Below are 13,504 nucleotides of genomic sequence, written 5' to 3'. Positions count from 1 at the left end.
CTCAACTCTTGGGTCCTCAAACGTATCAGAGATTTCCTTGCTTCCTCTTCTTGGGGCTTGTGCTGTGCTGGATTCTTGGCTTGTTCTCAGAGACCTAGAGTGCAGTTAATTCTTTTTCTTTTCCTCTTTCTCTTCTGGTCTAAAGAGAGTATTTTTCCCTCTTAAGAGAAGCAATATTTTTAAAATCCTTATTATCTTTTCCTTGCGCTATAGCTTTAAAAAGGAAAAAGAAAACCCTTGGATATTAAGAGCTTAATGTCTTTCTTATTTCTTTCCAACTGACCTGATGACTTTGGAGAAATGGCAACCTCTGGATCCAACTGGAGATGGCCGTGGGGCTGGCGGGGGACAGAGGGTACACACATCACACAACCCTTCAAAATCCCAGATGGTGGATGAGAGGGGCGCAGAGCCTAGTGTTATGGCCTGAGGGTCCCTGTGACCCCGAATTCAGATGTTGAAGCCCTTACTCCCAGTATGATGGTATTGAGAGATGGGGACTTTGGGAAGTAATTCAGTTTCGATGAGGTCATGGGGGAGGAGCCCCCATGATGGGTTAGCACGACTGGAGGAGGGGAAGAAGAAGAAGAGAAAGGAGGAGGAGAAGGAGGAAAAGGGAAAGGGGAAGGGGGAGGAGAGAAACCAGACTCCAGGCTGTGTTCACTCACCAGGAGAGCCCATGTGATGACACAGCAAGAAGACTGCCATCCACAAGCCAGGAAGAGAGGCCTCACTAAGAACTGCATCTATGGGCACCTCGATCTGGGACTCCCCAGGCCCCAGAACTGTGAGAACTATGGTTCAAGCCTCCCAGTGTGTGATATTTTGCTATGGCAGCCTGCACAGGCCAAAACACTGGGGGAGACAAGAGGGGGAGTGGATTCAAAGGGAGAGTAGATGGATAACAGACCCCCCTCTACAGAGAGGTCAAGAAGGCTGGGCCTTAGGAAGGCCATCCCATTTGACCGTCAAGGACTGTTTACTGACCTTCAAAAGAGCATTTTTGGGAGGATGCCAGAAAGAATACAAGATTGTATAGGGTTATGATGTAAGCAAGTATTGGAAATATGGAGTGTTGAGTGTCAGCCTCTTACTTCTGTGAGATCCTAATAAATACAGGAGAAGACAGATGATGGAAGCTTTAGGGCCTGCAGGGGACAAAAAGTTCCCAGCAGGGTGGTGGGGAAAATATTTTTAGGACAAGGAAGACTTGGGTATTTTTGTTGACCGAGGAGAAAAAGCCAAAGTAAGGAAAGAGATTGGATGTGCAGTGACAAATCCCCACACTTGGAAGTGGAAAAATTATTTTGGAATCTTGGCCAAACTCCTTGCTAACTTGGTGATCTTGGACAAGGTACTAAACTTCTCTGAGCTTCCCTTTCTTCATTTTGTATAACTTCTGGGGATGGCAACTCTATGTCACAGGCTTGCTTTGAAATGTTTTACTATTAATTTTAAAAGGCTTTGCATAATATGCCACTACTTTTACAAACAGGGGTACAAATATGGCACTTATTATGTGTCAGGCCCTGCTCACCACCTTTAATGTATATTAACTCACTGAATGGTGTTTACTAAGTGTTTTTCAACTTTGTTTTCAAAGCCACATGTGAGGTATTTTTATTATCTCCATTTACAAATGAGGCACAGAGAGGTTAATAACTTGGTCAAGAACACAGAGCTCATGAGGCAGAACGGCCAATAATCTGTGCTCCTAACCATTGTGCAACACTGCTTCCTCTAAATGAGCTTTCGGGATAAAAACTGGTTACATGGTGGATTGATTGGCTGAACAGAGAAAGAGGAAGGATAGTTGTTGGGAAACAACAGCAAAGAAGGAACAAAAGAGTGGGATCAATAGCCCAAGTGGAAAGGTTGACTTTGGTAGGATGAAGGACAAGAGGAGAAGAGAGGAAGCTGCAGGGTGACAGTTACACTGAGCACCTGCATCCAGCTGCTCCTGAAGCTGATCAAATCTATCCCCCAAATTTCGCTTGAGCCAACGAAATCTCTTTCTTGCTTAAATCAGGACTGGTTTGATGTTCACCCACTTGCATCTGAAGGATAATAACTGATACACTCATGGATTTGGGAAGAGAGGTGGAGTGGGCTGTCATTTCATGGTGGTAACCAGTCCCTGTCTAGCTGTCTGCATTAGTGTCCTAGGGCTGCCAGGACAAGTTATACTAACTGGGTGGCTTTAAACAACAGAAACTTATTCTCTCATAGTTCTGGAGGTCAGAAGTTTGAAAATAAGTTGTTAGCAGGGCCATGATCCCTCTGAAGGCTCTAGGAGAGAATCTACTCTTTGTCTTTGCCTAGTTTCTGATGATGTTGGTAATCCTTGGTGTTCCTTGGCTTGTAGACGCATCACCCCAATCTCTGTCTCCCACACCACATGGCTGTTTGTCCTGTGTGTATGTTGTCTTTTCTCTTGCAAGGATGCCAGTCAACTTGGAGCAGGGCCCACCCTAATTGAATATGACTTCATCTCAATTTGACTGCAGCTGCAAAAAGTCTATTTTGAAATAAGGTCACATTAAGAGGTACCAGGATTGGACTTCAACATATTTTTGGAGGGAACATAATCTGCTCACTACACCCTCACAGAGCATTATTGGCCATTGTGGCAAATGATCATTTTTATATTTTCCCTTGGTTTCCTCCTATCTTCTCAGGCAGCTTTCAATCTCCCAGATCTCAAGGGAAGGAATGATAATGTCCAGAACAAAGGCCGTATTCTTGGCTTTGAGTTCCACAACTGGCTTTCAAAAGCCACTATAAAGATAAGTCTAAAAACCAAGGGGTTTTTGATTTACAAGAGCTGGGCTCTGGTGAGGGAGAGAAGGATTTGTGAGTTGTGGTGAGAAAGCTTAGTGGGCTGAGTACAAAGTGTATAAAATAAGCCAGAATTCTGGAGAAGACACAGGATATAATGCAAGGGCAGCTTTTCAACTGCTTACCAAGGGAAAGAAGGACTCAACAAGCAAGGTGCTTAGGAGACAATGAGGGTAGAACAGACCTGTTGGTAGGTGTCGGGATTCTCCACCCCACATTCTGTTTCCTCTCAGAGCTAAAACTCTAAGGAGGCAAGAATCATGCAGAAGTTTGAGGAACCCCCTAAGCATGGTCTGAGAACATTGCATGCCTCTTAAGATGGGGTCAGAGCACATGGCCCTGGAGTAGCCAATAACCTAAAGGTGATGGAGGTGTTTAGCCAGACAGGTCCCCAGGCAGGCTCCAGGTCCCACACAGGTGGTCCAGAGTGCCCAGAAGGTCAGAACAGTGGGACATAGCCACAGTGGCAGGAACCACAGACCTTAGCCGTGACTGTCAGCGTAGACTACTCAAAGACCACGAGGGCCGTTTCATGCAGATGGAGACAACAGCAAGAGCTGGAGGCCAGTCCTCACCCCAGGCAGCTTCTCCTGAACCAAGTGTATGCTCCTTAGAACACCACACCCTTTCCCAGAACTTCGATTGTCACCAAGACAGGGAGAAGAGAAGGGACAGGAGGGAATCCTCCATTTGGATAACTACTCAGCACCAACAGGCTGAGTTCTAAACCGGAGGTGATCCATTTCCTTGAATTGAGTTTATATTTTTGGTCATCAGTTGAAATGGAGGCTGAGTTCAGTTATGGAAGAGAGAATGGCCACATCTTTACACATCTGAGGCTTCTTAATATGTGTATGAGTAACCTATCACTGCATAACAAGTGACCCCACACTTAGCTGCTGAGAATAATATGTGTTTATGACCTCACAGTTTCAGTGAGTCAGGGTTTTGGGTTTGATGTAGCTGGGGTTTCTGCTTTGCGTTCTCACCAGGCTGCAGTGAACTTATTGACTGGGGCTGAGCTCTCATCTGAATACTACACGGGAGAACAATCCACCTCCAAGTTTGCGCAGGTTGCCGGCAGGACTCACTGCTCCTTGTTGTAAGGCAGAGGGCTAACTGTTGCCTGGAGAGGCCCAGAGCTCGTAGGGGTTCCTACAGGTCCCTGCCACGTGGTCTTCTCCAGGCACAGTTCACAACACGGAGCGTCACTTCTCCAAGACCAGCAGCGAGTGAGTGAGGCTGCTAGCCAGCTGAAGTCTTATGTAATGTCATCATGGGAGTGACAAACGGCCACCTTTGTCACATTCCATTTGTGAAGAAAGTCACAGGTGCTGTCCACCCTCCAAGGAAAGGGGTTACATAAAGGCGTGAATATCGTGGGGGTATGGATCATTGGGGTTCCCTTAAGGGTCTGTCTGCTACAATATGTAAATTTTCAAACTTGCTGGACATGAGCAATTGGCTGCATGTTTTCATCCAAGGGAATGGGTTCAATTCCAGTGAAGTCTTTTGTCAATTTCATAAAGTTCTGTTAAAGATTATATTAGTGAAACTCTCTGTGGAATTTAGAAGCTGGGTAAATCCTGTCTAACTGTTGAAGGATGGGAAAACTTGGATCAGCAGGACTCGGTAGAGACCATAGAAAGGATGTCTTCCAAGAAGGCATCCTTTATGTTACAGTTCCCTACACCACTAGTTCCAAATGGACTGTCTCCTTTATTTACTCAGGTGTTAATATAATTTGGCTATTAAAAAAAAGATATAACATTTGAGAAACAAGAACTTGCTTTTATTACTTTTATTCGATCTAATAAATAAGAAATAAATGAGACAATGTAGCTACTTGATATTAGTGACTATTTAAAAATTTTAAACATTCTTCTTTTAGACTGATAATGGAACTGTTTCAAAGTTTAAGCTATAAATGCTGACTTCTATACATTTTTTTCTATTTTTTTGACTTTGAAAATTAAAAAAAAATTATTGAAGTATAGTTGATTTACAAAGTTGTGTTAGTTTCAGGTGTACAGCAAAGTGATTCAGATATATATATATATATATATATATATATATATATACACACACACACATATATATATATGTATGTATATATATGTATATATATATTCTTTTTCAGATTCTTTTCCCTTATACGTTATTACAATATATTGAGTATAGTTCTCTGTGCTACAGAGTAGGTCCTTGTTGGTTAAACAGTTACACATTTTTGGTAGAAATTATTTAACAAGTGGTTTTAATTAGTACCTCTGTTCTCTCCCCTTCCTCTCCCCCACCCCTCCTTCCACCTTCTTCTTTAATATATGTTAATACAATTAACTTTATAAACCAAACTGGTTCAAAGAAGCAGAAAACATGATATGAAATTGAAAAGGAACTGCATGTTTAAACATACAAACATGATTAAACACACTGACATGCTGTTGGGTTAGGAATTGATTCCAGTACCATGGATATGCATCCAATCAAAAGTCCCCTGGGAGTGTTGCCTTAGACCCATACACAAATATACAGAATGACCCTTTTCAGTCCAACTGCTGAAACAGTGCTTGGGGTGATTGAGTAGGATGTTTGCTGGAACATTCTCCACTGACACGTGTTGCTCAGCCCACATGGTCTTAAATAAGTGGGTTAAAAGGAAAAGCTAATCACAACTGCTGCAATTGATTGAGAACCTATCAAGTACCAGGCACGGTTCTAAGCCTTTCAGAGGCATTAACTCATTGCACACTCACAACCTCCCTGGGAGGAGTTACTATTATTTCCCATGCTTTACAGATAAGGAAGTCCAGACATGGGAAGAAACTTGTGCAAGGTCACAAGATTATCCATGGAGCAGCCTAGATATGAACCCAGTAATCTGGCCTCCAGGTTTCACACTCTTAACCACTTTGTTTTAAGTTTCCTGAAGGATGAGTGCACCTGGGTAAGTCACTGCAAAATTGTTTGGAATGATTGAAAAAAGTAAGTCAGTCCTTTCGGAGCTGTTCCATTACGTCTCAAGGTTACCTGCTTGATGAAAAGACCTGGGTGTGGTGTCTGTTCATGGTGGCAGAGTGGTCTCCATCTGTATAATGAGGCAGGTTTTAATGAAGCACAGTCTCCAATAGTTATTATTTTTGGTCCAAAGACTAGCTCATATTAACTTTGTATGAAATGCCATCTTTTCTTGACCCTCTTTTGAAATACTGTGCTCAGCACAAGTCAACAATCCCTGGCCCCAGGTGTTAAAAACAGTGGGCTTTTCTTAGCAGGGAACTGGGAGGATGAATCAGCCACAAAGTGGGGTGTCACAAAGGAGCCTTAAAAGGAAGCCAGACTCAAATTTCTGGAAATGGTGTCAACGGTTCCATGTGTATTGTAAGACCTATAAATATCTTGTCTTCTATCTTTGAAAGCCCTTGCTGCTGGTCCACATGTTAATCCTCATTAGGTTAGAAACCCGGAAAGGATTTTGCCATCAAAGATAGTGCTAAATATGGATGCTTCCTAGCTGAGCCCAACCCTGCTGAAGAAACTGAATGACTTTCCTCTTCTTGGCTTCAAAGTGTGGACTGATTTACCTCTTTCCCATGCCTGTCAATCCAGATGAAAAGATCCTTCGCTGGGTGCCTGTTCCGGCAGCATCCTGCCAGTTCCTCATCTGGGAGAGGGCCTGAAAGGGAGGGCTCAACCCGGAACAAGGCTACACTAACTGTGTGTTGGGTGCAATGTCGGTGGGCTGTCATGCGGGTTCCCATTTGCCTCCCCTTTGGCTAATAAGCAGCTGCAAAGCCGACTCATGTCGGCTGACTCATGTCCCCTTGAGACTGCAGAAAAGCATTTTGTATTTCAAGAGGATTTAACCTTACAGTTTCTCATTTACTTTTGGCCAAGATTTACTTGTACCATCCATTGAGAAACTCAGATCACTTTCAATAAGCATCTCTCCAGAGACATCTTAATACAATTTATAAGGAGAATAATAATATTCCCTAATAAGGAGAATAAGAAAGAAGGAATTAACATTTGCAATATCTACTCTTACTTACTTACTGTCAAGTATGTATTGAACATCTAGTACATACCAGGTGCTAGAATAAGGTTAGGGGTGGAATGAAGAATAAGACCTTCCATTAGATGAGATGTGAATTTTTATGCAGATGACTTATTAAAATGCTCTCAGAAGAAAGCAGAAAGGGAGTGGGAGAGGAAATGTTGCAGGAGGGAAGAAGCAAGGATGTGACGTCTGGCAAAATCCCAGCTTGAGACCAATCCCACGTGGAGTCTTGGAGCATAAATGGCAGCTCAGATTTTACTTCATATGAAGGTGACAGAGCTCCTGCCCTTGTCAGCCATTGGCTCAGCTCCCTTCAGGGAGATGCTAACTCCCAGGCATTTGGGCTCTCTGTACTTATGGGAAATGCAATCCCAGTAGCTCAAAAGCAGCCCTTTGAAGAAAGTTATAGGGCTGCCCTTGGAAGAAAGGCACACAGAAGCTGGGGGATAGGTATGTTAGAGAGTCAAATTTGCAGGGCTGGGTGGAGCATCACCAGGGCCCACTATGGTCCAGCCCTCTCCCTGCTTTTATCTACTCACATTGAGGTCACTCCATCCTGTCCTGGCTTTTTCAAGATTGTGGTTGATTTCAATTTCTGTAGAAAACCCTCTAAAAGGAGAGTGAGTGGGACAAACTGTAGCTCCTTCTGCACCAGCTGGTCCCCAGGCCGTGTCCGATGTTCAGCATCTCTTTTCTCCGGCACCCCCATTCTAGATTCCCTTCACTGAACAGATGGAGTCCTTGTTTACTATCCTGTTTAAGGCTCATGCACAGTTAGGAATGGGCACGGGGCACCAAGAGATGCCCCAGGGAATCACCTGGGCGCCTCACATGCTCCCTTCTGCACCTGTTATGTTGAAATTCGGGATGATGAAGGTCAGTGACTCCTGCCAGCGTGGCGATACCTTCATGCTGCTGATCTTCTGTCAGAAAGAAGCTAGAATGGCCGGGCAGCAGCGCTTGCTTGATGTTTAATGTGACTTTTACTGTGTCTCCTGGTGGAAATATCTCCTCTTTGGTCCCCTTGGGTCTCTAGACCCACACAGCCTAAAACTGTAAGAATGAAATCACACGTTTCCTTGTGAGTCAGTGGGGGTGGAGGGTCAGTGAGGTCACTCCTGCTTTCACACTTTGGTTTCTGGATCCACGTATTTTACCGTTCCCCAACGTATAATAGCTGTTGGTTTGAGATACATGCTGTGTCCTGAAGCACAGGACCCCAGCCTCACAGGGGGTCACCTCCAATCCAGTATTTTAGCTGCATCTTTAAGATGCAATTGTCATGCTCTCTGGTAACTTCTGGATGTAGCAAGAGTAGTAGATCACATTAACAGGTGCCCAGTGTCACACTTCCTTTGCCATAAGTGGGTCCCTTGGTTCTAGACAGTATTTTGTTATGTGGTACCCCACATTGGTACATGTGTCACTCCATGAGCTCTAAGATGTTGCCTGAGCCATGGCACTGGGGCAGAAAAGGTAGAATGATGTATGTTAATCCTGATCACAAGTGCTATCCTTTTCCAGGCAAAGTTCATGGCTTAGACTTGCTTCTCACGGAGAACTGGACAATAAGGTCCAGCCCAGAAGAGTGGTTCCCCTGCTCTTTGGCAAGGGGGCTTGGATTCCATGCTCCTGCACCAGTCAGGGGCTGGCTAAGGTCACTTCGCCCACAGGACATACACTCCCAGGCACTTCCTGCTCCCTTCACTTGTGGACAAAGTAATTCTGTCAGCCAAAAGGAATTCTTCCCCAAAGAGTTACATGTCTGGACACTTGAAGCCAGGGGATGGGGGCAGGGGACTGAGTAAAAGGGATCCGAGGAGATCTGGGTGAAGTGTAAATAGTGTTTGTATTACAGACCTGGTCCCTGTGCTCACGCAGCTCACAGCAGACCCTAAGCAAATCCTTATATCTCAGAGTGGTAGGTGCCATGACAGAGGCAAAGGCGGGCAATTCCAGGGTCATGGAGCCTAAGTCTCTTTCCCAGGATTAAGGGTGTGAGAAAGGAGAAGGGACAATTACCCCATTGGAGGTGACCTCTGAGCTGTGCTTAGAAAGATGGGCAAGGATTATTCAGACAAGGGAGTTGGGCGTTTAATGGTCCAGGTAGAGGAACAGGCATGTGCAAGGTCCGAGGGCAAAATAGTCAATGCAAGTATTGAAGACTGGCAGAAACACAAAGAGAGAGAGAGAGAGTATGTGTGTGTGTGTGTCACAGAGAAGGAGAGAGAGGAGAGAGAGAGAGAGAGAGAGAGAGAGAGAGAGGTGATTAAGTGGTGTTGCTAGAGATGACAGAGTAGTCTAGTCTATCTAGACAGGAACCAGATCGTGTATATCTTACATGGCTAACTGAAGAGTGTACATTTTATACTTAAGGGAATGCAAAATCTTTGAAAGGTATTAAGCAATAAGTAATTCAATGAAAAATTCATGGTAGGAAAACTGATATGGCCCTGGTGTAGAGAGTAAGATTGGAGAGTGTGCACTACTGGAGATCCCAAGACCTAGTTCGGGGAGTCACTGCAGCAACTCATATGAAGGAGGCCCTGAACCAGAGCATGCACAGACTGGGGAGCACAGGGCAAAGTGTGAGCCAATAAGAGACAGGATTAGTGAATGTTGGGAGAGGAGTGTAGTGGGTTGGCTAGTGGAGCCGAGCCTCGGGGTAGGGGTTCAAGAGGAAGGGGAGCCAGAAACAGTGGGGCCACATGTGGTCATCAGTGTCCTGTGGGTGGATCTTGAGGTTCTCATGGGACATCTGAACGGAGATGTCCAGGAGGCTGCTGGATGTTGATTGGATGCTGAGGGCAGAAGTTCACCTGGAGACACATATTTAGGAATCAGCAGACCACAGATGGGAACTCATGCTGAGATGGCAGGTGAGATACTAAACCTGCCCAGGATGACAAACAAATGCACAAGAGAGGGTGGGAACTCTGGGAACAGACACATTTGAAAGGAGCTTTGGAGAATGAGCACCTTGACAATGACATTGAGAAGAATTAGCCCAAAGAGCCAAAGACCCAGAAACCAGGAAGAAGACCATTTCTCCAAGGCTTCAGAAGAGGTTGACTGGATGAAAGCTGACAAGGGACCACGGGTTTCAGCCACAAGGAAGTCATCTGTGGCGTCCAGGAGAACAGCTTTAGGGGAAAGAGTAGATGGGAGAAAAAGGTGGTGAAGCAGTGTGAGCACAGGACACACGTCTTCAAGATGCTGCACTGGGAGGGGAGGGGGGCAGGGGGCAGTGTCTAGAGTGAGTGGAAGCAGAAGGAGAGGTTTCTTTTTTCTCCGTGGGAAAGACTTGAGTATCTTTCCATATGAATATGAGAAGGAATATGAGTGGGTGGGGGGGTGAGGGTCTTGTAAAGGTGGAGAGGTTGGGATCCAGAGTACAGATGGGGGAGTGAGCTGTGGGTGGGAGGTGGGCAAGAGTAAGGAAAGGTGTGGGTTCGGAAGAGTTTGGGGTGCACGCAGAAAAAGGAAGTCACGCCTCCTCGATGGGCTCTGTTTCTTTGCTTGTCTGCCTGCTGAGAGCAGGAGAGGAGTGGGTTGGGGTTTGGAGGGGATCCTGAAGGGTTAGCCTGCTCCATGCAGAGCTGGGTTAGCGTCAGAGGTGCTGGCCTCATAGGAGCGTCAGCTGCTCCACCCCGGCTCACATCTCCATGAGTGCCGGGTCGATGTACCTGTCGGCCCAAGTGTTATGGAGGACCAGTGGCCTAGGGGATGGAGTGCCGTGCCCACCAAGGACAGGTCACCAGCCTTTTCCCCTACACAGCAAGAATAACAAAAATCACTTTTCTGCTGACTCTCACAAGGGTTACTAACACAAACCTAGAAATCTGCTGAACGTGATGTTTGGGAAGAGCCTACCTCAGGAGAAGTTTTTATTTAGAAGGGCCTGAGGGAAGGTCGGTCTTTTCAACAGCAGTATTTGAGATTTTAAGCAGCCTGCAGTGAGGTCTCCATGACCTGAAACCTTCAAATAACTGAGTTGTTTCTTTACCTTTCCCCCCACCCAAGATAAAGAGCAAACACACAATTAGCCGAATTGAAGAGTTTATTAAAAAGGTTAAATCTGTCTTGTACCCTGGGATCATGGACACTAAGAGCATCTTTTTTGTGTGTGTTCTACGACACATCTGCACACCTACATTGTCTTCATAAGCATCATTTAAAAACATTGACCATTTTTCACTGATGCCTAAAAAAGGGTACAAAAAAGTGAATGAGATGCAGCCCTCACCCCTCACACACACTTCAGAGGAGCTCAGATATTTACCCAATGAGGTTGACACCGAGAAGGATCATCTCCTTGTTGAAACTTAAGGGTTTTAGGGATCGTCTGGTCCAATCAGGTCTACCAGATGGCCAAGCACGCGATCTCCTGGTGAGTTCCCAGAAGGGTCAGTGTCAGAACCAAGCCTGTCAGTGCAGTGTTCTTGCTGTTACACCACGTGCCTTGCTGACGCCAAATCCTCCTATGAGTCGACATAATTAAACAAACACAATTTTCCATAGTGGGCAGAACAGGCAAAAGTGGCAGGCCAGCAGACAAGCACATCCTGAGAACAGTCTTTGAAATGGATGGACTCTGGAGGGTTTTCCAGTTGGATCAGAGCCATAAGAATGTCCCCTTCTGGGGGCTCTGGGAGCCCTTGTTGGAAGCATCTTCATTACGCTTGGCTTGATGCAAAAGACTCCTACTCCTCCTAAAGGAAAGAAAGGCACCTTGATGGTGAGGGTTAACTCTTTCCTCCTAAGTGGGCTGAATGTCATTCACTAAGATCCACTAAACTGAAGATCATGAAAGGGTTTAAAAGGGAAGATAAGTAGTTTCAGTGGGACAGGAATGTTCTCTTGTCAGGTGGCTAAGCCATCAGAGGAATAGGTACAGCATTGGGCTAACAGTTCCTTGAAATTCAATCAGTTCAAAGGTATGCATCTTTACTTGGCTTGTCCTTGGCTTTGCCCCAGCAGAGTGCATCTCTTGAGACTGTCATCAGGTCACCTTCCTGGGCAATGGCAGAGCAGCCTCTCACGTTGGATGGGGAGACAGATGCTGGAGGTTGTTGGCATGGTGTATGGGTGTGTCTGATGTGTGTGGTGCTGAGTGTGGGCACAGTGGTTGCACAGAGAATTGTACTCTTGTTCAGAGCAAGGATCCTCATTTTCCACCTACCTGGGGGCTGGATGCAGGGTCAGCACCCAGCACCATCACTTCCCCAGCTCAGAAGTCACCACCTTAAAAGACACTTATAATTTCATATCTAGAAACCAGAAGCGTCTTTTAAAGAGACTGCTAACATATTTCTCCATAGCGTGGCAAGAGGAGGTCCCCTCTATTTAGGGAGGCACTGAGCCCTTAGGGAAGCCTCAGAAGGTGAGAGATTGAGGCAAAAGCTGAATTAACTCTTGGAGAGCAGAACACAGCACAGTTGGAAATGCCACCTTCCCTCTGATCGTGATGCCTGGGTAGACCCGGTACCCACCCTGGTGGTGGTCCGGACCCAGGCCCTGCTATCCTCGAGGACCCTTCTCAGTATCTTCCCCAGACACAAACATGAATGTACATCCCAGTTATTTTTTTCTCCGAGGAAGGGTTATCTCTTTGAGGAAGAGCACAGCCTCTCTGGGGAGGCACGATGCCAGAAAGGATAAACATTGCCTTTTCTCCCTATAGCTGGTTTGAAGTTTCTGGGACACAAAGAGCTTTCTGGCTTTGCCAAACTTGTCTTGGGAGATGAAACAGGTACCCCTTGCCATGTGCTCAAGGTGACTTTTCCCAAGTTTTTTTCTCGTTCTTTCTGAAAAGTGAGAGATTGAGAAAAGAAAAAAAATCCCATCAAATTGTAAAAATCTGTAAGTGGATCACACCCAGAAGTCTAAGCTGTAACTAGTCCTGCCAGAGAGTGGAGGAGGGGCTGGTGCTGCCAGGTCTAATTACTGTCAAGAGCAGTAGAGGGGCTCAGATTTTTACCATACTCGTAGGGTAATGGGTTGGCCTCCAGGGTTCCATGGATGCTGGCAGAGACTCAGCATGATGTTACTCATGGCCCAGCAGTCGGCATGAGTGCCACGTTCCCATCGGCCCCCCTGTGCCCCCAGGCCCATGGGTGATGCAGAGCAGCCAGGTGGACCTTGCACACTCAGGGGGTTTGTGTCACAGCTGAGGAACCCTGAGCTTAGGAAACCCCACCCACTTTTTTCCAACTGAACAAATATTTATAAGATGCCTACTATGGGCCAGCTTCTTCTGTTCTAAGAACTGGGGATGCAATGGACAAGACAAAGAGTTCTGCCCTCATGGAGCCAACATTCCAGTGAGAGAAGACAGATAATGAACAGTAGCCATGATAAATAAGTGAATTATGCAGGCAGTTAGAAGATGATAAGGGTATGGATAGAGAGCATAGAAGGTATAGGGGCACAGGAACGTCAGGAGAGGGACAGAAAGTGGTGTTACATAGAGTATTCAGGGAGGGCTTCAATGAGAAGATGAACCGTCTGCCTCTGTTTGACAGGTCATTTTGGGCCAATGGGTGGAAAAGAAACGTGGAGCTCAAGACCCTTGGATATTAAATTGTTGACACAATCTTCCCAGGT

The sequence above is a fragment of the Mesoplodon bidens genome (assembly GCF_964165515.1).
Source record: "Mesoplodon bidens genome assembly, chromosome: 5".
In the NCBI taxonomy this organism is placed as follows: Eukaryota; Metazoa; Chordata; class Mammalia; order Artiodactyla; family Ziphiidae; genus Mesoplodon; species Mesoplodon bidens.
Note: the sequence above shows the minus strand (reverse complement) of the source record.